The 25728-nt window shown below is 40.5% G+C and overlaps 1 pseudogene; it reads right to left on the reverse strand.

Moving 5' to 3' along the window:
* The window catches only part of LOC119064607 (40S ribosomal protein S3a-like), a 112338-nt pseudogene extending 95366 nt beyond the window's left edge, over positions 1–16972 (reverse strand).
* Between the last annotated feature and the right edge of the window lie 8756 nt (positions 16973–25728).

Below are 25728 nucleotides of genomic sequence, written 5' to 3' on the forward strand. Positions count from 1 at the left end.
CTATGGATGATCAATAGCTTGACCACATAGTACACTGAATTTGAACAGAGCATTTAGAGTTGCATGCGTCATTCAGGATGTGCCCTGCTCAGTGCAGGCCGTTTTGGGAACTATATCCATAATCTGGGCATCATGCTTCTCATGACACAGGCCAGATTGCCTTGGTTTGGCTTTGTCAGTGGCAAGGTCTCTCAATTGGTTCACTTAAATTTACAGTCAACCACAGATCATAATCTTTTTCATACAAAGCCAAGCCAAGCCTCTTGACTTCATCATAGTTCATTTAGAAATGGCTGTGTTGACCAAGACCTATGCATTGGGTTCTCTGTGAAATGTAATAATATAAAATTTGTGTAATTATGAGAAAAGAAGTTTATTGGTCATTTCATTACTATATATTGAGAAATAAAAGATTGAGTTCTGGTTTTCAAGAAATACTCAGTTGTGAGGAAAAGGCCCAGATTTATTTATTTATTTATTTATTTATTTATTTATTTATTTATTTATTTATTTTTTAAAGCATTTTTCTCCCTCCCCAATTAAAAAAAAATTTTATTTAGTTATTTTTCAAGTACAGTTTTTTGTCTATTTCTCCCATCCCAGCCCCCCCACCCCGTGCTTCCCACCTCCCTCCCATTTCCACCCCCCTTAGTTCTCATCCCTGTGTCCTTCCTATTTGTTCCTCCAAATCCCTCCCCCTTTTTCCCCTTAAATTTCCTTCCCTCTCCCCTTTGGTCACTGTCCCCTTGTTCTCTATTTCAGTGTCTTTGTTTTTATTCTGCTTGCTTGTTTGTCTTGCTGTTTAGCTTCCTGTTAAAGGTGAGATCATATGGTATTTGTCTTTCAACACCTGGCCTATTTCACTCAGCATAATGCTTTCCAGTTCCATCCATGTTGTTGCAAAGGGTAGTAGCGCCTTCTTTCTCTCTGCTGCATAGAATTCCATTGTGTATATGTACCACAATTTTTTGATCCATTCAGAGCCTATGCACCACAATGTTCATAGCAGCACAATTTACAATAGCCAAGAGTTGGAAGCAACCTAGGCCCAGATTTATTTAGAAAGCAGTTAGTGAAGAATGTGAGGAAGTATGTAAATGATAAATTGTGTCCAGTAGACCAGAAGTTCTGATCAGAATAAAGTTGAGGTTACAATGGTAGGAGATATAAAAGGTTTCATAAAAAAATTAAAAGACTCTCTGATACTCAAACAGGGCTTTGAATTGGACTGGTACAGACTGAGGGGTGGGTCTTACTGGTGAGAGGATTGGCAGAGGTGGTCTCACTTGATAGCATAAAGGGTGTCTTTGAGTATTAAAAAGTAGGGTGGGGCTAGTTATAGTGGGCCCTGATATCCAGACAAAGGAATTTAGCCTTGAGAGTTTGGGTCTTGGGAAAGGTATGAAATCACTGAAGCAGTGTGGCAGGAAGTCTAGTCTGCAAGTGGTGTATAGGATGCGTTAAGGGGGCTGGAAGCAGGGGTCACAGCTCCAAGGCAATTGGAATAAATAAGCAAGGATCCTCCACTTTGAAGAACCATTTTGAAAGGGAAAATACATAATTTATTTGATTGCAAAGAGGCGAGGAAGAAGGGTTAGATAAATACGACTTAATAGCTCCATATCAGGTTGATGAGGATAATGGTGGTTCCATGGTCAGAATTGAAGAAATACATTATTTGGATGAAAGAGGCTGATTTTGTTTGTGGCTAGATTGGGTGGTAGTGTGGGTTTGGGGCAGCATTCAAATGACATGGTCCAGTAAGCCATTTGGATACTGGACATGGGTGAGCTGCTGCTGGTGAAGAAAAGTGTGAACAATATGATAGTCTCCCCTTCTTAATGCATGCCTTGGTGTTCATTTCTGAGTGAGCAGACAGGTGTGCACCTGGTACAGAGGTTAAGAGCAAGTGCTTCAGAGTCAGACAGATCTGGCTTCAACCTCCACTCTGCCACTTAATAGCAGTGTGACCTGGGCAATCAGTGCAACTTCCCTGAGCCTCAGGACAGTCATCTTTAAAAGGAGGGGTAATAGCATCAGCTGCATAAAGGCTTTGGGAGGATTAAAGGAAAGTAAGTAGAGCTTGACTGGGTGGCTCAGTTGGTTGGAGCGTGGTCCCATGCACCAAAAGGTTGTGGGTTCAACCCCAGATCAGGGCAAATACCTAGGTTGCAGGTTCCATCCTGGTTGGGGCACATATGAAAGGCAACCTATCAATGTTTCTCACATTAGTGTTTCTCTCTGACATCGATGTTTCTCTCTCTGTATCTCTCTTTCTCCCCTTGCCCTTTTCTCCCTCTAAATGAATAAACATATCCTTGGGTGAGGATTTTAAAAAGTGGGTATAATTTTATTTACAAAGAAGTGTGCTGTTATTGATGATGTCACTGCTGTCCCTGCAGCAACTGCTCTCTACCCATCAACGGGCTCGGGCTATCAGGAGACTATTCTTAGGGACTGAGACTGTTCTGAACTGAGACTGTTCTGAGTGTGGGGATCTCGCTGATAAACTTTTCATTACTGTCAAGCTGCCGAGCAGAGATAAAAGCACTTGCCACTTTCTGAGAGTCGGGGTTGAAGAAAGATAGATAGCCACTCACCATGGGTGAAGAGTATTTTCTTTTTTTAAAAAAGATTTTATTTATTTATTTTTAGAGAATGGAAGGAAGGGAGAAAGAGTTGGAGAGAAGCATCAACATATGGTTGCCTCTCTCATGCCCCCAAACAGGGGACGTAGCTTGCAATCCAGGCATGTGCCCTGACTGGGAATTGAACAAGTGACCTTTTGGTTCATAGGCTAGCACTCAATCCACTGAGCCATACCAGCCAGGGCAAAGAGTATTTTCTTTAAGCCACTTCCAGAGCTCCTGCCTACCTCCCGACTTCCATGGGACAGCTAGCTTTGTACAGCTGCCATAACTCAGCTATTGTCCTTTATAAGTCTTTACCCCACCTACAGGAGCTGCCTCTGAGTTCTAACATCTGAGGATCACAGTGAACTCAGAATAAACATAGGCAGCAGCCAAAGCATGAGGATCTTCCCCAAATACTCCATCTCCTGCATAGACATGGGCTTTAAGTAGTTGCCCCATGCCAGGCCTCAGGATGCATTTCAGGTGCTTGCAGGTCATTTGGCACTGGCTACAAGGCCACAGTGGAAATACCAATACAGCTATTTATTTCATGTGCTGCGATGTGAGCAAGTGCAGCATACAAACAAGCCAGGGTTGGATAGCCTGTGTGTGGTAACATAGGTGAGGGCAGCCAAGCCTGTCCGAACACAGTGAACTCCAGGAAACATGAATGGGGACTCTTGGCAGCTTTTGGAAGAGCTAGATTCCTCAGTACAGGGCCTGGAAAGCTATTTACACTTAGATTATTTTTTCCTTAGTGATGTGGGAGGTATCCAGTCTGATAGTGGAACAACCTAGGACTGTGAGAAAGTCTCCTCTCCTATGTCAACTTTATACCAACTTCTTGGAAAATTACCCTTGCCTGATTCAGCTGCTACCTGGTCCCTGTGCGTGTGTGTGTGTGTGTGTGTGTGTCCAGCTCTCAATTGGACAGCAAAACAACTGCATTCCACTCCTCTGAACAAATATGACTTAGGCCAGAAAGGCTTGGGGCTCCATGTTGGTGCTCACCTTTGGTCATTGCCATTCCCATTCAGCACTTATTGAATGCAGTTTTTTTGTGTGGTTTAGGTGTGATTGTAGCTAGTGGTTTTGAAGGACAGATTTACATAGGTAAGCATCTTGTAAAATATTTTTAAAAGCATTTATCACAGAGAAGTGGAGAAATGTGTAAGCCCAAAGGTAGAAGGGAGCCGGGGTAGAAGGAGCAGGAGAGGAGGTGAGAGTGGAATACCAAAACATATGCTTTTCAGCTGCCCTGGCTGATCCTGGAGCCCTGCTCCAGCGGGGGTGGGGTACGAAGCTCTGCAGGTTGCAGCGTGGATCTGAGAGATTTATGCCCTGCACATTGAACACATATCGACGACTCTCCACGGCACAATTTTGAAAAGGTGATTATGGGTCTGACATGAAGAAATATTTTATATGAAATTGCTGAAAGATCTCTGGGTACTAAGCAATAATCACCTTAATGTTTTAGAAAGTCTTACAATTTGTTTCCCATTGGCTTCCTGGCAGCTGGGATTTGCATGCCAGTTAATATCCAGTTCTAGGCATCCTGCATACCAGCATACTAAGTGTGGGGGCTCCTTTTGAAGGAACGTGCACTATGGACTGGGGATAAGTCTCAGCAACTTTAAAAATATGCATAGACTTGATATCCATAATTCTACCTCCTGAAAAGTTTTAAAGGAAAAAATGAGAAAAAAAAAAGATTTTCATTGAAAAGATATGTGGTCAAAGATGGTTATCATAGTGTGATTTTTTTATATATGTCCTTCCAGAATTTAATGCCATGCTTTTTTCACCCACACATTTTAAGAGAATAAAGTTGGAAACACCACGAGTGTGCCCAAAGAGAGGATTTGGTCTTTTAAAAAGTACTTAAGATAATGGTAGACAGAAGGGGAAGGGGCTATACAAAGAATATGTATGAATGGCTCACGGACATAGACAACAGTGTGGGAATTGACTGTGGGAGTTGGGGGTGGGCTGGCGGAGGACAGTAAAGGGAAAAACTAGGAAAACTATAATAGAATGACAATAAAATGTTTTTTAAAAGTACTCTAGAATATTATGTATTACTAAGTCCAAATAACAAGTTGTAGCATAGTATATATATGTGCCATGGTTCTATTTTTATAAAATGCAAGTGCATACATATTTCTGTGAGAATAAATTCTTGAAAGGCATATGTAAATCTGCAAAGATGGTTACCTGTGGGTGGTAAGGATATGGGTGACTTTGACTTTTAAAATACTAACCTGACAGTCTTTTTTTGATAAACATGGGTCATTTATGTTGAAGACAGCAGGGGATGCTGCCTTAGTGAGGGACTCTATTGTTGGCTTTGGTCCATTGTCTGAATAGTTTGTGCCCATGTAATTTTCACGGAGTGTGGACCATAACCAGTTCTGTTGTTGGTCTAAGGTGTCCAGTAGGCTATTATTGCAGCTTAATGGAGCTGCTGAAAGTAGGTGGAGGTTGCAGAGGCAATGACAGGCAGCTGCTCTTAAATTCTGGTCAATGCTAAGGAAAGGAGCGATTGGTTAATTGACATCTATCAGCTGAGCTTGGGCTACCATGTCAGACTTGTGGGGAGAACACAGGCCTCATTACTGTTGCTGTAATGATTGTGTCTGGCCTATGGCCACATGTCAGTGCACCAGAAGGCTGCTTTCTTTCTATTGGTCTCTGCTTTTCTTTTTAAAATTGTATTATCCATTTAGACACTGGTTCTATCAGCATCATGAGTCTTTGCTGCTGAACCTGAGTCAAGGAATGAGAAGTCTATTGGAATCTGGCATTTGTGTTTCGTAATTTGTTACCCTAGTCAACAGGTTTGCTAAAATGTTTGGTGTAATGATTCACCAAATGGCAGTGTAGTACCTATCAGAAGTCCGTGTCCTGATTTCTTCCCTCTGTGTCTTTTCTCTTAAGATTGGGTGGGAGGGGCTTTTTTTTTTTTTTAAACACATCTGGCCTCCAGAATGAGCCTAATTTTGAGTAATCTTTTCACATTTCTCATTACTGTCCTACTACTAGGAAAATAAAGTTTGAACAGAAAGGCTCTTGAGCTCCACAAGACAAGAAGAAACTCCATTCATTTAGCTGTTTTTCTTCATTTCATGTGTGCCATTTTGGAGACAAATCAATTTAACTGTTTCTAAGCAAAGTGCCCAGTGCTCATTTGTGCAAAGAAAAAAAAATGATGCCCCAAGTATCAGATCTCAGTTTCTGTGCCAGTAGGCAAGGAACTAATGAGTTCTACATCTGCATTACAGTTGGAATTTCTTTTGTCATTGCTGGCACTGAGTGGGTGAGATGTGTTTCTGGAGGCAGATATTTGGGAAGCCTTCACTTTTTCAGGGTCAGGAATACATCGAAGGGCCTGGGAAAAGGTGTATAAAGGGAAATAACATTTACTGGGCACTGACAGTGTTCTAGGTGGTTTAATTCCATGTTTCATTCCCTGGTTAAGATTACATTCAGCATTCTGATCCTGAGGCCCTCCATGGAAAGCAAAGTGGAATTATCTCTCCATGGCTGACTGTTTGTTTTTCTTAAACTATTTGTTTCTGAGAATAGGACTCTTCCATTTTTCTTGGAGTAAGCAACAAAATGAGTCTGATAAAAAATAACAATATTTCAGCTTTGCTCAGTCCAGTTAACCCTAAAAATTACTGGATTGAGTCTTGTGCTTAGAAAGAAACCATTTCGTTGACACCTATAATTTTACAGATGAGATCACTGAGATGAAAGGAGAAAGGGACGTGCCCAGGTCACATAGAAAGTTGCAGATTAGGTCCTTGAATCCTAGGATGCTGATCTTCAATTACTGATGATGATACCATGTGAGAACTGATTTCCACTCAGTTGGTTATCAGCCCACTCCTTTTCCTCATCCTCCTCCCAGCTCAGCAACTATCTGATGAGAAATGGTTTAGGGAGCAAACCTTCCACCTGGATTCAACAGTAAGGACAGAAAGAGTTGGCTTCTATTTTCTGATGATTCTGCAACCAGAGATCTATATGCCACTGGTTTCCTACATTAGGTTCATGTCCATGTTGAATTCCAAATGAGTGATGACAAATGGAAGCTCACAGGGTCCAAGAAAGCATTTGTTGTACCCTAAATCCTTTGGTAGGTCCCAAGAGAGAAGAGTCAATAGCTACAAAAAACGACCTATCTACCCACTGAAGAGTTGGCAGTTGAAGCAACAGATACTTGGATCACTGACACCACAAGTGTTGATGGACATGAACCATCTTTAGGCAAATAGAATCAAATTTCATAAATTTTATATATATATTTATTTATTTTAGGCCTTGGAGTAAATTGCAAGTTCAACAACATAAATGACAAGATGATGTTAATGTGTAGATAAAAATGTAAAAAGGAAGTTAATATATGGGAAAAGTATAGACTATTTTTTGTCTGCCACAAGTTACCTTTTTTCTGTCGTGAATTAATGATGCATTTTAGTTTTATCTAAAATGCATCTTTAATGTGTTGTCAAAAGTTCCACCATCCCCACCTGTCCCATTGGTGGAGTTTCTACCTGATATATAGCCACAGATATGATGCTCTTGCCTTGGTCACATGACCCACAGATCAACTACCTCTCAGCCTCACACCTCAGGGAAGCTTAGCTTTTCACACTGTCTATTTCTTGGAAAAGTTGTGTTGGAAAATAAAACATACATTTATGTAAAAATACTTTTAGAGATATTGTTTAGCTCAGTCCTCCATTTTTTATACTAACATTTGAAAGCTGAGGAGATGGAGAGTTGGAGAGCTGATAGGATTTTACCAAGGGGCATGCAGCCCACAGTCAGAGCTTGGACTCAAATTCTAAGATTCATGCTCTTTTCACAATGATTTTCCCACTGTGTCCATTGTTGATTTTTGACAGAGGCGGCACTGTTGTTAGTTCAAATGAGACATTGCTATGAGCTTTCTAGATTGTTCATAGATTAAAAAAAAAGACATTTCAGACACCTGTCTACTAGCCAATGACTTGTGATGACAGTGTTCAGTAGTGACCATTTTATTAGAGGGAATTAAGGTTAGCTGAACTCTCCACCTTACCCTCTTGTTCCACCATTGTCAAAGGATCAGAGCATGGGCTTCAATTTTCTGCTATGCCACTTATTAGTGGTGCGATGTTAGGCAAGTGTGAGCCTCAGTTTTGTGAAAAATGAGGAAAATATCTAGTTTAAAATGTTGTGAGACAAAATGTGTTAATGTATGTAAAACACCTAGCCCAGCACTGGGGTAAATAAATATTAGCTCTTACTATTACTGTGACTGAAGTTCTAAGGATGAGACAATAAAATAAATTGTGTGAAATGCTATCAAATAATTTTAAAACAATTACTTATTGATCAACATCATTGAGTGGTTTTAAATGGAGACTTAATCTATAGAAGCTAATGGAGTACTTATTAAGAAGAGAAAGGTCTCAGGCATTATTTAATAACTTCTCCTGGAGTAGGGAAAGAGTATTTCATTAGATTTTCCTAAGAATCCTACAGGATAGGTGTTATTGTGCACATTCACAGGTGAGGAAAATAAGACTTTCAGAGGTAAAGTAATTGACATGTAATATGTAAGCTGGCAAAGCAGGGACTTGAACCAAAATTGATTTTACTGTGATAACTCACTGAGTGCCTAATGCAACCTGCAAGAGTATCTCTGCGATGCTAAAACATAAAAGCCCAATTAGCTCTCTTGATTAGTCCCCTCTTTCCCTCCCTTTAAACAGGAGATTTAACAAGGTGAGTGTCAAAAAATCATAAAGTAGATTTGTCTGTTTAATAGAGTGATAGCTCTACTAGTTATTAAAGGCAGATATTTTTTTCTTTCACCAGCATTAGACATCTTTTAAATTGAATTGATAGTGTTGAAGATTGGGAAGCCTTTGTTTATGTATTTATGTAGATTTTATAAGTAAGGTGAAAATTATTTGTAAATGAATGTACAAGGGCATTTTTGTTTAAGCTCCTCACGTCTGGTAATGATGCTTTATGATGAATGGAATAGAATGTGGGAGAAATGATTGGCACTAAGGATATTTATTCTAAGTGAAACTTTAAGTTGAATCAGTGAGTAATATCTTTGAAATAACTGTTTCAAAGAGTTCTGCTTCTTCGTTCAGTGTTGACTGCTTCCCCCATCCTCATTTTACAAATGGATTTTATACCCCTCCCCCAAAGGCTTAGATTTCCCCCCCCAGAAGTTAGCATTATATATAAGCCATGATGAGTCAAAAACATCTTAAATATGAGGTTCTTTCCCTTAGGAGATAGACTTTTATAACAAGGTTTTGATCTGTATCCTGGCGTTCTGGTTACATTGCGAGAAACAGCTGTATTCCTTGTTAGCACAACATGAAAATTTTCTTTCCCTTGTAAAAAACCAGGGACAGTGAGAAGGACAGAAAAGAGAGAAAGACAAGAGCAGGAAGCTGAAGAATAAGGCCCACTGGGAGATAGGTGAAGTAAAGATGGAAAGAGAGAAAGCAGGAGAAGGAGAAGGAAATGAAGAGAGATGTGGAATGAGAGAGAAATAGAATTATGGAAAGAGAAATAGCCCTGGCCGGTGTGGTTCAGTGGTGCTGATGTGGCCCAGTGGACTGAACACCAGCCTGTGAAGTGAAATGTCACCAGTTTGATTCCTGGTCAGAATACATGCTGGGTTGCAGGCCAGGTCCCTGGTTGGGGGAGTGTGAAAGACAACCAGTTGATGCTTCTCTTCCTTTCTCCCTCCTCTCCCTCCCTCTAAAAATAAGAATGAGAAACAGAGAGATGGGGACAATGGAGAATGAGAAAGGGGGAGGAGAATGAGAGAGAGAGAGAAAGGAAAGAAACCAAAAAGGCAGGACCCCATCTCCTCCTGGGCCCAGCAGGAAACTGGTAAGAAAGAATTTGAAGCCAGAGGGACATATTATCCAGAACCAGGAGTTGAATGTAATTGTAAACAGACCCTGCCCGCCCCCTTCAGATGAGTGATGGACTCCTGGCATGTGACCTAGCTTGGCAATCTCCACCCCCTGTCCGCCTGCCATAAGGAGATACGTAATGTCTAGAGTGATGGGAAAGTCATGCCTGCAGATGGTACAGATGGAGCGGCCTCATAAAATGACTCACTGTGAATCCTCACTGAAATCTCCACTATAAAAATGATAATGGAAAAAGCAAAAGAAAGGCTAAGCAGGCTTGAAAGAAATTTGTTCCAGCTTGTGTAGTTCCCTTCAAATTTTGAAAGGAGGAAAAAAAAAGACCTTGTAAGTAAATTTCAAGGAAGATAATGTATCTTCTTCCTTCCTGGCTATAGCCCTTCCTCACCCAGACCTCCTTTCTGACATCAGTATGTAAATGAAAATGGCAAGGGAAGAAGAGGAATCATTTTGGAGGAAGATGTAAGAATTATTTATTAAACAATAGAAGGATGTTCTGGAGGAGGACAGCTAGGAGGCTCAGAAGAAAGGGAGGGGCATTTTGGAGAGCAAAGAGGAGGCTCTAAAGGAACAGGAGAAGTTGTGTTTCATTTGATGTCTGAGGTAGATATTGCCAGAGTGAAGTGGGCCTCCCAGAGAGTGAGGTCAGACAGTGGATGAGGGAGTATATAGCGGTTAGTCATGAAGACCAGTTTAGCAAGAACAGGAAGTGTTTAAGTCCAAAGTGCAGAGAATTCTAAGAGTAAGTATTATTGGCCAATCCAAAGTCACCCAAGACCACAATGCATCTACAGATGATCCCAAATATTGCTCAGATGTATGATATGGAATTTGTCAGAATTTGAGGGGATTATTCAGTGTAAGGTCTTATGACTTGCCTCTCCTTATTCCACCCTGTGGCAGATCTGGAACTGCAATTACAAGAAGGTAGTAGGAGCAGAGTTATAGGATTGAAGAGCAGGTATGGAGGCAGCTCAGACCCTGAGCAGCACGTGCAATCTGGGAGTCAGGGTAGAGCTGGGCTTCGATGCAAAGGAAAGAGCCCAGAGTGAGGTACTAATGATTAGTGCAAGGTGGGTCAGAAGCATGGTGTGCATGAGTAGTGTGAATTGGGGCAGTCTATATCAGAAATGGTCCAGGTCAACACTGAAGACGTGAGTGTCTTGCCTGTGTAGATGACATGTGGAGAGACCTCAGTGCAGTGTTCTGAGTAGGCAGAGCCTAATGCTTAGGGGCATAGCATGATTGGGACACTTAGTGGGGTGCAGAGGTTGGACATTCCATATTCATAAAGTAGAGTTGTCTTAGGTAGGGGGGTTGGTGAATATGGTGGGTGGGATGGGGTGGCAGTTCTGGAGGCTAGAAGTCTGAGATTGGAGTGCTAGCCTGGTTGGGGAAGACCCTCTTCTGGGTTGCAGACTTCTTCGTGTCCTCACGTGGTGGGAAGGTGAGAGAGCTCTCTGGGCTCTCTTTCGTAAGAGTACTAATCCCATTATGAGGGCTGTACTCTCATGACCTAACTACCTCCCACAGGCCCCACCTCCTAATACCATCATGATGGGCATTAGAATTTCAATGTATGAATTTTGGGGGGACATAAACATCAGTCCATAGCAGAGGACATGGAGAAGAAATACCCCGACCTCTTATCCTTCTCTCTCATCTCCTCCTGGTACCTATCATTAGTCAATCCAGTCTGGAGATAGCAGTGAGGGAATCCATGCTGTCAGCCTCCTGGCACACAGAAAAGTGGAGGATGGTTAAGGTTGAAGGGAAAATAGAGACTGACCAGTATATATGTAAACTCATCCAGATGGCAGTTGTTCAGTGCCAGGTAGTTTGTCTACTTGTGTCTAGACCAAGTCAGAGGCAGCCAGATCTAGCCCATAGGGAGAAGGCCATGAAACTACATAGGCTCTCAGGCCCAGGCTATGATGCACATGGCTCTCATTCTGATGAGCAAGAAAAGTATTAATTGGGAAACTGAGGTACAAGTGCTACCCTTTGGAGAGCTTCAACATGATGAGAGATGGGACAGGTTATATGAGGTCTGTCCAGAAAAAGTTCAGCCACTGTTAATATGAGAACAATTTGCACAATATCGATGTAACCTGGAAGCCAAGGATAGTGAACTGCAATGCACATGCATGAACAATGATGACTTCACTGTACTAATCAATGGGGATGGTAGACACAGTTGAGTGAGCATGTGTACTGTGTGGCCGTTGCATTCAAAATGACTGAGCAAGTAGAACAATGAATCTGCATCAAATTTTGCATTAAGCTTGAACATTTCTCTGTGGAAACTAGTTGGATAATTCAGAAGGCTTTCAGGGATGATGAATACATTCAGTGCAAATAAAAGTGTGGTACAAACTCTTCGAAAATGGCTGAGAATCTGTTGAAAGTGATCTGTAATCTGAAAGGGCTGTAAAAAACAGAACACCTGAGAATGTCAGACATATATGCGCTGCAATCAACAAAGATCAGTGTTTGACAGTGCAAGAACTAGAAGCTGATCTGGGGATTCCAAAAACTACTGTGTCTGAGATTTTGACTCAGGATCTTGACACAAAATGGCACAATTCATTCCACAGCTTGTGCTCCCAGAGCAGAAGGAACATTGTGCTGCAGTTGCTGATGACCTGATTTAAAGTGAACCAGGTTTCCTTAAGAAGGTCATAACCAGTGATGAATCATGGGCCTATGGCTATCAGTATTATCTGGAAACAAAGGTCCAGTCATTCCAATGGATATTGCCTGGTTCTGCATGCCTGAAGAAGGCATGGCAAAGCCACAGCAAGATCAAGACCATGTTACCTGTATTTTTGGATTGGGAAAGTGTTGTCCATCATGAATACACCCCTTCAGGTCAAATAATTAATAAGGAGTACTACCTCAATGTTCATCATAGGTTGAGAAATGCGATGCAGTGAAAATGGCCACAGCTATGGGCAACTGTTTATTGGCAGCTTCATCATGGCAATGTGCCTGCTCATGCACCAGGTCTTGTGCAGAGTTTTTTGGCAAAACATCAATGCCCCTAAGCCCATATTTGGCACCCTGCAACTTCTGGCTTTTTCCAAAACTAAAATCACTTTTGAAAGGGAAGAAATTGCAGACTGTCTATGAGATTCAGGAAAATATGGGGCAGTTGATGGTGACTGGGAGAACTGTGAGGTCTCAAAGTATCTACATTGAAGGGAACTGAGGTGTACTTGTCCTATGTACAATGTTTCTTGTATTTTGCATCTTCTTCAATAAATGTCTTTTTTCCCATATTATATGGATGAATACCTTCTGCACAGACCTCATTGTTCAGAAGGAGGCTTACTATGTACCTTGGCTGTATACAATTGACCTAGTATTGGTTCCATCAGATGGGGGTAGCAGCAGGGTGCTGATGTCCTCTTCTCCATCCTCATGTGCTCATTGGGCTGAGTCTGGGACCTCCCAGCATTTAAGTTGTTGGAGTTGCTGTGGGGTCCAGGGAGAAAGACTTGCTTGATGGAGGCAGGATGGTTTGAGTGCTGGTGGACCAGTTAACGCACAAGGAATACAGAAGCCCTATAGGAAAGGCTGAGAGTGACCAAGAACCTAGAGAATTAGTTTCCAGGAGCTGAAAAGGGCCATATGTCACAGAAAAAAGGCCAAGGTGACATCTGTATGAAGAAGGGCCTTGAAAACAAGATGAGTCTCCTTCACACCGGAGCTTTTGTTTCAGTTTTGGTTGTTAAAGGGCCTCTTTTCATGTCCTGAGACTGGGCCATGTGAAAGGAGCAGGAATGGAGAATAACTTGCTGAGCAGTATAGTAGAATAGGGAGCAGAAACATTAGTTTTGGGGAGAAAGATCTTGACACTCTTTAGTATTAGCCCTACATTTTCTTGCAAAACATTTCTCAAATATCTTCCTTGAATGAGGATAACACTTGAAGGAGGACCTTTCTACTTCATGCTAGAGTAAAGGCTAGCCCTGAGCTAGTTTCTGCATTAACTAATGAAATAATTAATAGACTCGTATGACATAGACTTTTGTTTCATATGTTGATAAATAATACTAAAACAGGTTTTTAAGGACATATAGTGTATACCTTCAATTAAACCATGTAATTTTTTCTTGGATATCCATGAAGAAAATGACAATTATTTTCTAGTGGCACATTCTGGAATTTTGAAATCATGGTTGTTTCTGTCTTGAAAAATTTCTGTTATTATCTTTGTCACTTTCTCACTGGGGCAGAAGTGGGTCATCTGTGTGTGCTTGCCCTTCTTGGCTGTGGTACGTGTATCTTAGTTTCCATCTCCGGAATTGAGAGGTTTTGACTCTGATTTCTTGTCACCTGTGGTTATCATTGTTGGAACAATGACCCCCATGAAAAAGTTAATTATATGTCAGTTATGTTTCCAGTATTAGAAAGATTCAAAGTTGGAAAACTTAAAATTGCTAGAATGAGTTAAAAATTCAGCCTGAATCTGTCCCTTACATGTTCAGAGGATGTTAAAGATGTTGCTGATGTCAACTGTGTTCACACGGGTGGGGTTGAGCAGACAGACGCAGCACCTCCCTTCTCTGCAGAGCAGTCTCTGACCAGAGGGCCCGCCACTCTGGTGCCCCCCTCCCACTGGGTGGGTCAAGGACACAATGACCCTCTTGTGTCATTGGCAATTTTGAACCCTTTTGTTCTAGTGTTCTCTGCCTCATGCTGATGTTTTGTGGCATCATTAAATTTTTTAAATTTAATATTAAAAAAAATTTTTTAGTTATAGTTGACATATAATATTATATCAAATCCAGTGTTTTGTGGCATCTTGAAATTGGTTGATCCAGATATCTCAATCATCCTATAACTGAGGTGATATTTAAAAATAATTGTGGGAGTTACAAATGGGGAATGAAATAAATTACTAAAAGGCTTTGGAGAATTATCCAAAATCTGAGTATCTAGTTCTTGAAATAAGTGACTTCCAGGTTTAAGTGATTGGGTCAACACTGTTAACAACTCAGGTGAGGGAATTATTTTATATTTTACTATACTTTTCATATTTACTGTACCTAGCTACACTTATGTTCATTTTTTGCTTCCAAAACTTTTTCAGTTGTGGACCTTACCCTTTAGCTAATTATATCTGTAACCAAACTAAGGCAGAGGCTGTACCCTGAGAGCACCAGGGCAGCCCATGATATCCTGGCTCACCCTGAAGGATAGGCCCCCATTGGATGCCATATTGCAAATGCCAGTAAAACATTAGACTCACAGACTCCATATGACTGGGTCTTCTGGAAAAATTCTAATGTTAATGCTCTGTCTTGCAGCCCCTGAAAATACAGTGAGAATTGTTAAGACAATGTATCTTAATTTTAATTTAGAAAATAGTTCACCCTTCTTTTCTATCTTCCTGATGCCCTTGGCTTGTGCCCCAGGATGCTGCTGACCTGCCTGGTCTTGTACTGGCTTTACACAGACACCTCGTGGTCTTTCTTACCCCAGTCTGGTTTGTTCTTTAGCATCTGCCATTAGCTTCCAGTGAGGTTTGTTGTCTTGGTTTTGGGTAGGAATAAATAACTTTGGTGTTATTGAGACTGTTATCCTAGAAATGATAAAATATTTTTCTGTGATTTTTTTTCAGTCCCCCTATTGTATTTCTGGGCAGTGTTGGTTAAATAAATGCCCACTTCAGCCCAGGACTAGAGGGAATCCTCAGAGAACTTTAAAACCTTTCCTGCTTTTCCCTGCACCTGCCTGATGCCTGGGTTGCAGGGACATGTGAGCCTCTGGCTGTGCCTTCCTTCTCTTCTGCTTTCCAGAGAGAATATGGTCATCTTTACTGAGTTTTCTCCTGATATGTCTGAGGGCATAGCTATCTTGTTTTTATAAGTTTCTGATTTGTAGACTGAATTTGCTCTTCTTGACTTTCATTCATTCACATGTAATTGTGAATGTTTGAGTGGGCAGTGTTACATTAAATTAGTGTTGCTGGAAGATTTCATTGCTGCCTCCCTTTCCATTAAAACTTTATTTAGTACTTAAGTAATACCTTTGTTTTTCTGCTCACAAAAGTGATATAAAAAGTATAAATAATTTATTTCTTTGAGATTCTTAGAAGTAAAAGTGCTAGAGTCATATAGAGCATAAATATTTTAAAGGCCCTGTATGTATATTTTTAAAATATATATATATTCTTTAAAACATATTTTACTATATATGAAATAAACACACACACACACACACACACACACACGCACACAGTGAAATTGTATTCAAGAAAGTTTGTAACAATTCACCTTCCTGCCAATTGGGTAAATGAATAAATTTTTATTGGAACTGAGTATTAATATTACCAATAAAATCTTTGCTAACTTGGTAAGAAGACTATCTAATTTTTACTGCATTTTAAATATTACTAGTGAGTTTTATAAAAATATATAAATAATCAAGGAAATACATATTTATTAGCCTTTTGTACCTATCATCATTGACAGTAGAGAAATTAATGTTTTAAGGGCTAAAATATATTAATTTTTCATCATTTTCCTTCTCCCTTCCCAAACAAATAGAATTTCTAATTTGTCACCATTAAATGTCTGAATTTTAAACAGATTCTTGGACTGGGTTCATATCTTGATATCAACTTATTCAACTTACCTGTCTCATCCCCAGTAGCTTTTCCAATTCTGCTACCTTTCCCATGAATCTCCATAGTTTTACCAGTTCGAACTTGGGCTTCTTCAGCATTTTGACTTTTCTAACAAAGACATCATGAAGTAGATACATAAACTGGCAAGTCTTTTCTATGTCTTTTCCAGTGCTATCTGGAATCAATTTATTGACCACTTCTTTCAAGTCATTGGTCTGGACCACTTGGGCAGTGATTTCTGTTATGTTCGTCCAGAGTTGGCAGACCTGTTAATGCTGAGCATAAGAGGGCTTCTGAATCTGATTGCTGTGCTTATTAAGACCAACACAGAATAGATAAAGCAAATAATCATCAGTAGTCTTCATACCAACATTAGCTTCAATCCTGGTCTGCCATTTTTGACCACGGAGCACATTTTGTCATGGGGAAGATCCACGCCATGGAAATTAGTCAGGCCATTTTTGCCCTGAACATCCTCAGTAATTAGCTTGAGTTTTCTAAATACAGCTTCACCATTCTGCAGATGAGCTAGGCTCACTTCAAAAACATGACCCTTGAGACTGCCAGATGCAGTTTTGGTTCCTTGAATTCTCATGACTAGTGGTTTTCCATATTTCTTATATTGAACATAGCTGATGCTTTCATACATACCAGTCTTTCTTAGAAAATGGATCAACCACTGTCTTCTTGGCTCCCTCTTTGCTGCCTTTCATGAGGCACTTGTTCTTGCTGACCACCATGGTGCTGCTCAGAGAGCCAAAAACCTTTGCTTTCTTTCTTGAGAGTCTTTTTCTATCCAAAGCTCACCTATATTTTCCCCTTAGATTTTAAAATTGATTTGATGTAAAGACAAATGTCTTTAAATTTATTTGAATGTGTGTGGTATGAAGTGAGGATTTAAATAGCTTTTTTTCTTTAAATCAATAACCAATTTTATCAGCACCTTAATTGTAAACAGCAGAACCCTCTCAAGCTAGCTTAAGCAGACACAGAATATTCTGAGGATTTGGGGTGGCTCACAGTATCTCTGGGTTGGGGCCGGATTGTAACTTCTAGCACGATCCCCAGAGCTCTGCCTCAGGACTGACCAGGTGGGGAACCTGCCACAGCCTCTGCTACCTCCTGCACCAATACCAAGGCCAGACCACACTCAGAACTGGCCTTCTCACTTACTTTTGAGAAAAAGTATCACATGGTTTCATCTGATTGGAGAAGCAATTTTTCTGGAACTTATTTTCAGAAGGCAGTTTTCATAATGTGGGAAATTATCAAAATATGGGGAGAATAGGCACAATATTGGGTGACCACAAGGGCCTGACCCAGTTGTCATAGCAGCCTTAAACACCAATTGGGGATAGAACTAACTTGTTAAATTTGCATTTTAGAAAATGTATACATTAGTAGGATCAGTTTCTCCTGTGTACTCAATTCTATTTGATCATTTTTTATTCTTGTCCTAATGTAATTATTGTATTTTGTTGTCGTTGTTGTAATATGTCTTAACTACTGCTGATGTACGTTGCTGATCTTTTTCAGTTCTTAGTCTTTCTGGTAGAACTTTGACCACTTTATCAATTTACAAAAAACAAATTCTTTTTTTGATTAGAATTCTTAACCTTCACATTAATTTGACACCTATTAACCTTGCTAGAATATTCATTCTTTCTATCTATGTATGTGGTATATATACAAAGTGCGGCACAAGTAGATTTACAGTTGTTCATATGAAAAATGATATAGTAATTAATAATACAAGAATAAACTGTTTCATGTACTCATAACTGTAAACCTACTTTTGCCCCCTCCTGTATTTTCACCTAGGCAAAGAAATTTAATGTTCCTTCATAAAATTTTGTCATTTTCTTCATGTGGGTATTTGTATTTCTCACTAAAATTATTCTTAAGTATACATTATTATTAACATAAACAGACATGGTTTTTGTTTTATCTTTCCTGTTTTTTCCCCCTGCCAGGCATGAAAGTTGCTAAATTTTGCATATGTATTTTGTGAATAGAAAGTTAAAAAATGTGCCCCGGCTGGTGTGGCTCAGTGGATTGAGCACCAGCCTGTGAACCAAAGGGATGCCGGTTTGATTAGTAGTCAGAGCACATGCCTGGGTTGCAGGCCAGGTCCCTGGTTGGGGGGGTGAGTGAGAAGGAAACACACAATGATGTTTCTCTCCCTCTCTTTCTCCTTCCCTTCCCCTCTGTCTAAAAATAAATAAATAAAATCTTTTAAAAAAGAGTGTTAAAAAATTTATTATTTCTAAGAAAGCTTTAGTTAATTTTGTTGAGTTTTCTAAGAATACATCACAATATGCATATAAGAATAATTTTGGAACATGATAAGTCAAACAAGTAAAAGAAAGGACATGAAAAATGACTTCTATAAAATTAATTCAATAAGCTAGGTGTAAAAATACCCTGGAAGGGAAGATGGTTTTAATTTTATAATGATGCTTGCATTCCCTCGGCAGGAATACTCTAAGTAACGTGTAAAGCTGGTGATTTATAGCACCCAGATATGTGCATAAAGTCAACCACATGCCTGCCTCGGTTTCCCTGTAAATCTATACTGCATACACAGACACACATGGTGCTTTCTCTCCAAATGCAAGTTCCTAAGCTCAACACTCAGACTCTGGGTAGCAACACATTAATTCAAGCAGAATGATGCTTCAAGAAGTCTCTGTAGCATTGCCTCTCTCTGTGGGCTCGCTGATGGAGGGGATTTCATAAATGAAAACAGGCTGGGGCTGGCTCAGTTCAATCTTCCTGCCCCAAGCCACTCTCCTCCTTTCGGCAACTAAGCCAGGTGTTAGGAGTACAGTGTCGATGGGGTTTGTGGAATGTTACACTTAGAAAGTTTTTTTTTTTTTAAGTCAGTAAATAAGCTCAAACAAGTGGAAAGAATTTGACTGCTTTTAAGACTTCAGAGACTCCAAATTATCCTGTCTCTCCCAGGTAGGCTAACAACTAACAAAAGGGTATTAGTTAGTTGTATAGAAATTCCCTAAAAAGCCTTGGAAAGATTAATGTCTGAGGTTTATAATAAAGTATCACTGGATAATAGCTTTTAATTCCATAGGGTATAAACTATACAGAGAGATAATTATGTTCTGAATAGGGACAAGATCCTTCCTGGCAGATTTTCTCAGGGACTTTTAAAGTTTTTAGTAAGTGTTCATTTTTGTTTTTCGCCTTAAAGGCAATTACTAGGCAGTCCATTCCTTGGTTGTTCATTGGCCATCTAGCCATACTATGTCGTATCTGCTGCATTTTGCCTGTTTAGAGTACACATAAAGAGGATGAATGGACTGGGCTGAATCCACTTACCTGGCTTGCCCCATTCTGAGATCCACAAGAGAGGGTCGGTTTTGCCATAAGACAACTGAAGATCATGCCTATTTCTCAAGGTTCTTTTTTTTTTTTAAAGCAGCTGGGACTCTTGTGATTGGTCATTTTAGGTGGGTTCTTAATGAACTTAGGTTTTTGGTCATTTTAGTTTGGTTATTAATGAATGTAGGAATTTGGCTCCGAGCTAAACTGAGTGCAGTTGATTATGCTCTTTCTGGTAAGAAATCCAGTGATGTTGTTACCGAACAAGAGGTCCTAGGGGGAGGCAATATTTGGCCCACCTAGGGATGCCAAATATTGCTACATAACAGGGGGCCCTCCTAAGGACGGTATACTAATATCTACTGGGCTTTTCTGTCCGCCGCCAATTGGAAAGACATCTCTCAATGCCAGAGATTTGTGAAAAGGAAACAAAATGTTTATTTAATGCTATTTTGGCTTAATGCCTCCACTAAAATATCAAAGTCCTTTAGGGTACACACCTACACCCACACAGCTCCTGCTTCTCCCACTTTCCCAACTCTGGGTACCGTACATCAGGAAAAGAGCACACATCTATGTTTCAGGCTGCTGGCACCATCAGCTGTGTCACCATGCAGGCAGGATCTCTCTCTAGTTAATCCAAAATACTGTGGTACCCTCTCATGGTCCACTGGCAAGAGTTCTTTGTATCCAGTTCTAGCCAAAGTCTCTCTTCCTTTCCAGGCCACGTGGCCAAAGGGGGCACCCCAAAGCCGTGTGGGCTTCTACCAAAGCTGCAGGGATTCGCACTCCACCAAAAGCATGTGGCTTTCTTCTTCACCTGGCTGCAGGAATCTCCTTTCCGGCAAAGCTGCGTGGTTTTCCCTTTCACCTGGGAAAGAGGGGGTCCTCACTCTGCCAAAACCACGTAGCTCCCTCTTTCACCTCACCAAGAGGAGGTCCTCACTCTGCTGAAACTGCGTGGCTCTCCCTTCTACCTGACTGCAGGCATCCTCACTCTGCCCCAAACTGCGTGGCCCTCTCCTCACCTGGGCAGCTATCCTCTCATGTCCTGGAGCCCATCCTTTCCAAGCTCTCACACAGACCTCCTCACTCAGGGGCTCAGCCCCTAGTTACATCCTGGGTAGCAGCCACCCCCTTCTTCCTGGCTCAAAACTTGGGCCACAGCTATTTAACATATCTAAGAAACCAGTTAAAGGTTATAGATATGTTAAATAATCATTCCAGAGGTTAGCTGCAAAACTGTAGCTATGCAAAACAGCTCTCAATGGCCCTGGCTCTATTTGTCTCTTCCCCCCGGGGGGGGGGGGGGGCAGTGAGAACATCTTATATGTCTTTCCAGTATTCCTATACACTTTGAATTTTGGACACCATTTCAAATCTTTTTTTTGCCCGCCCGTCCCCGCCCCCCCTACACCCTGTATCAATGTGGCAGCATCTGGGAAGGCCTTGTGGTGAAGTGAGGAGGTATTTTAAGCCTTTTATACTAAAAGGCCAGGGTAGGAGCTTTCTTAATTCTTAAAGGATTACAGGATATTTGAGGTTGGAGGAGGTTGCATTTACAGCAGGGAATGCAATAACCCCTGTCACATCTTGAGGGAGCTCTATAGGGGCTGGACTGGTCTCCTGCTGGGTTTAAGTATTAGAATCCTTACGCAGCCCTTTCATGAGCCCTTCAAAGTCTGCTGGGTCTGACCTCAGTAGGGACACAAAACAATGCTCCACACATTTCTGGCTGGCTAGCAAAAACTAAATGCATGATTGCTGAAAAGTTAAAAAAAAATCAATTGGATGTGTGTGTGTGTGGGTAGTATCTTGTGGTGATCCTGCTTTAGAAAATCAGTGTAATTAACCATTTTTGCTACTTATATTGTTGCAATCAGATCTGGAAAAAAGGACACAGTCCCCTTAAAGCTTAAATTTAATTTTGGAAATGAAGCGGAAGTCTTCTAGAGCAATGATTAATTCCACAATAATCAGTTCATTTTTTCTGGTAATCAATTCATGACAAAATCTTGCCTTCTCTCTCTTTTTTCTTGGAAAGCAACTTCTCTCTGCTTGAAAAAGGGCTGTTAACGGGCTTTGACATGAAGGAGAAATGCATCAAGCTTTTGGAGTAGTGAACCTAAGTTTTCCTACTTTTAAAAGCTGTATAGAAATGTGATTTAAAAAAATTGAGTAATGACAGAGTAATTATTTTAAATTAATATAATAGAAAATTACATTTTAAAATAAAAAATGGGATCAAGTGGCACAATATTGTTCAATCCAGCTGTCAGTGTCTATTAATAAACCTTGATATTTGGACCACAGGTTTCAGGCATCACCACCTACCTGGGGCAGTGTTACAGGAAAATGAAGCAACCAGACACTGAGGGATTCTGGAGTACAAGGTTTATTAACATGCACAGGCCCATAGAAGTCAATCTCCGAATTCTGAGCCCCAACAAAGGATTCTTGGGGTTTATATAGCCTACGGGGTCTTCCTGTCTATGTAGCAAAGCGGGATACGGAAGCTGAATGCAGAAGTTAGTTCTAGCTACGTGGCAGAAGCAGAGTACAAAGGCTAAATATGGAAATTAGTTCTAACCGCAGGGGTGCTAGTCCTAGCCCTTGTGAATATCCTGCTGTTTGCTTTCCCAAACGGCCCTATCACTCTTTTTAGGGTGCTTGGGATTTGGGTAAACAAAGGTTCTTCAAAGCTTCCCATATCAGCAGTGCGGTATAGAAGAGTAAAAGCCATGCTGTCCATGCAAACGCAAATGCAGACACTAAGGGCAAAATCGCAGATCACATGATAGCTTTTTCCTCCTGCAATGGACTTATTTGGACAGTGTAACTAGATGTATTTTAAGATATTCATTTGCGTTAATATGCTTCCCCTTTTTCTTTGGTATGTATTAAGTCACTTTATTTTTTCAAGGAAGTCAACAGCAAGGTTGAAAGGGAAAAGGGAAGTCATCACGAATTCTTCTTGGTTTTTGTTTTCAAAGGCCAAGCCATAGGAGGTGTTAAAGTACTACACAGGAACCAGAAAAGGAGAGATAGTTTCATAGAAAGAAGCAGTGTGAGCTGGCAGAATTAGGAGTTCATAGAAGGGCTTGCTGCAGACCAGAAGAATATTCTCCTGCACTAGATGGAGGAAAGTTGAGCAGCCCTAGAGAAGTGGGGACCCTGACTCTGCATCCTGCAGAAAGAAAGACTGTTTATGGAAGCTGCTTTTCCATATAAATGGCTTGTCTTGGCTCATGCTTGACAACTTCCTAAAAGAAGCTGTATCTAGGTACAGAAGACCAGAGAGATTCTCACAGAAACTAGTGTTCTTGGTCCATGGAAACAGCAAAGAGAAATTGGGCCTCAAAAAGCCATAGTTACAAATGGCCATCTCTTTGGCAGATTGTTTAGACAAATGACTGATTACCAATGAGCCATCTCCCCCTCACTACCCTAGGAACTTACACATAACCTAAGGAGGGAGGGGTGACCACTGAACCACTGTGATTGTTTTCTCCCAGTTTGATGAAGGATTAACTTGACTTCTAGAAAAGAAAGATATGCTATTTCTTTTAGATTTGATATTTTGGGTTAAAATTGATTCCACTATAGTTGCTTAACCTGGTCAGTTATCACTATAATGAAACCATTAAAGCTATTTGTGTATAGACATAGTTATGTAATGGATTTCCACATGATTCAGTCCCTATGCTAAGGTTTCAGTTTCTGATGGAAGAGGTGGTGAGAAGATTTATGTACTATTGGAAGAGAACAATGACCTGGGGCACTTAAAAATACATTAAAATGAATTCCCTACATGAAAGTCAAGTTATACCTTCTCTTGACTTTCTTTTGTCTGTGTGAACATGTCAATTCTATTCTCTTAACAAATTTTAATTCTCAATATTGTATTATCAACTATAGTCATTATTTTATACATTAGATCCTCAGACCTCATTCTATTGACTTTCTTGTAATGTATCAGAGATCTAGAAAGAAACAGGTGAAATACTCAAATTGGAGAATTTGAGAAGAGACCGATAAGAAGGACTTATTTACAAAGGGCAGGAAAAATTTTGGGAAAACAAGAAAGGATCATGTAACACCTTGAGGGTAGTAAAATAGCAAGTTCTTTTCATCCCTGATGGTCATTACCTCTAAGCAGATATTTGGAAATGAGAATGACTGTGGTTCTTCATTCTTTGCATATTTATTGAGAAATTAAGTAGGACACAATGGATTACTCCCCTAATCCCCTTATTGTTCATCGTTGCCCCATGTACTTTCTACAAAACAGGTTCTTTAGCATGTGCAAAAGCCTCATCTTTGAAATGGGATGCATTTACAGGAAATGCTCCCTCTCACTTAAAGAAAAACAACTAACTTTTGGTGGAGTGAACTCTATCAGCCTTTTTACTCACTCTAAGGGAGGTGTATTGATTCATCTGACTGGTAAATTTTGCAAGAACTGGTCACATTTATCTTGGCTTGATCTTTCTTTTATTTAGGAATGTACCTGCCTGTATGCAGAGAATGTGAAACCTCTGCTTCCACGTCAAATATTGTTGAGGGACCTCCCTAGTGGGGATCCACTGCTCAGATCATGATTGGATAAATTTAATCCAAAGATTTAAGATTAAGGGTTTAATCTCCAAAATATATAAAGAACTCATACAACTCAATACTAAGAAGACAAATAATTAGATACCAACTCAATACCAAGAAGGCAATTAGAAAGTGGGCAAAAGACCTGAATAGACACTTCTCCAAGGAAGACTTACAGATGGCCCATGGGCATATGAAAAAATGCTCAACATCACTAGCCATAAGAGAAATGGAAATTAAAATCACAATGAGATATCAACTCACACTTGCAAAAATGGCCATCATTAGTAAATCAACAAATAACAAGAGCTGGCAAGGATGTGGAGAAAAGGGAACCATAGTGCACTGTTGGAGGGAATGCAGACTGGTATAGCTGCTGTGGAAAACAGTATGGAATTTTCTCAAAAAATTAAAAATGGCATTGCCTTTTAACCCAGTGGTGCATTGCTGTGAATATACCCCAAGAATCCCCAAACATGAATTCAAAAGGACCCTGTGCTTATACCAGCTGTTTACAATAGCCAAGTGTTAGAAACAGCCTAAGTGCCCATTAGTAGATGAATGGATTACAAAATTGTGGTACATTTATACAATGGAATAATACACAGCAGAGAAAAAGAAGGAATTCCTACCTTTTGTGGAGCTGGAGACTATTATGCTAAAGTAAAATGAGCCATCAGTGAAAGAGAAATTTCATATTATCTCACTTTTAAAAGGAATCTAATGAACAAAATAAACTAATAATCAAAACAGAACCAGAGACATGGAAACAAAAACAGGCTGACAGTGACCAGAGGTGATGGGGGAAGAAGGGAATGGTGGAAAGAAGGGGAAGGTACTTCAGTCAAGATGGCACAGTAGGGAGACATAGTTTGCCTCTTTGCACAACCACATGAAAATTACAACTAAAATATTTAACAACCATCAGAACTGTCAGAAATTGAGTTGAATGAAAGTCCTACAACTACGAAATTAAAGAAACCACATTCATCCAGACTGGTAGGGGTACAGGCATGGAATGGGCTATTCCCTCACCCACTTGTAGTGGATTAAAATTCTGGAGAGAAATCTCAGAAGTAAGGACTCCCAAACCCACACCAGGCCCCCAGCCCAATATTCCAATGTGAGGAAGATAAGTCCCCACAACATCTGGCCACAAAATCAGCATGGATTGAGTTGATGAAGAAACTGCTGGAGCCCCAAGTAGTTCCTCTTAAAGAACCCACATAGGGACTCACCTACTCAGACTCACTCCCTCTGAACTCCAGCACTGGGGTAGCAACTTGAAAGGCATCAGCGCCACACAGGGAGTAACTGAAGTGTCTGGTATCAAGCTGAGCAGAGGCCATTGTCCCTTTTCTATACCCTCCCCCAACAAAGCTGGAAGCTTGTGCCATATCTGAGTCTCTAAAAACCTGGCTAATACTATTTGACCTGCCTTGGGGATCCCCAGAGACTCCACCCCACCCAATTTACAGACCCACTGAAGCTGCTTTTCCATATAAATGGCTTGTCTTGGCTCATACTTGACAACTTCCTAAATTCTCTGAAACAAGCA

The sequence above is a fragment of the Artibeus jamaicensis genome, unplaced genomic scaffold, assembly GCF_021234435.1.
Source record: "Artibeus jamaicensis isolate MK-2021 breed Jamaican fruit bat unplaced genomic scaffold, CSHL_Jam_final scaffold_1964, whole genome shotgun sequence".
In the NCBI taxonomy this organism is placed as follows: domain Eukaryota; kingdom Metazoa; phylum Chordata; class Mammalia; order Chiroptera; family Phyllostomidae; genus Artibeus; species Artibeus jamaicensis.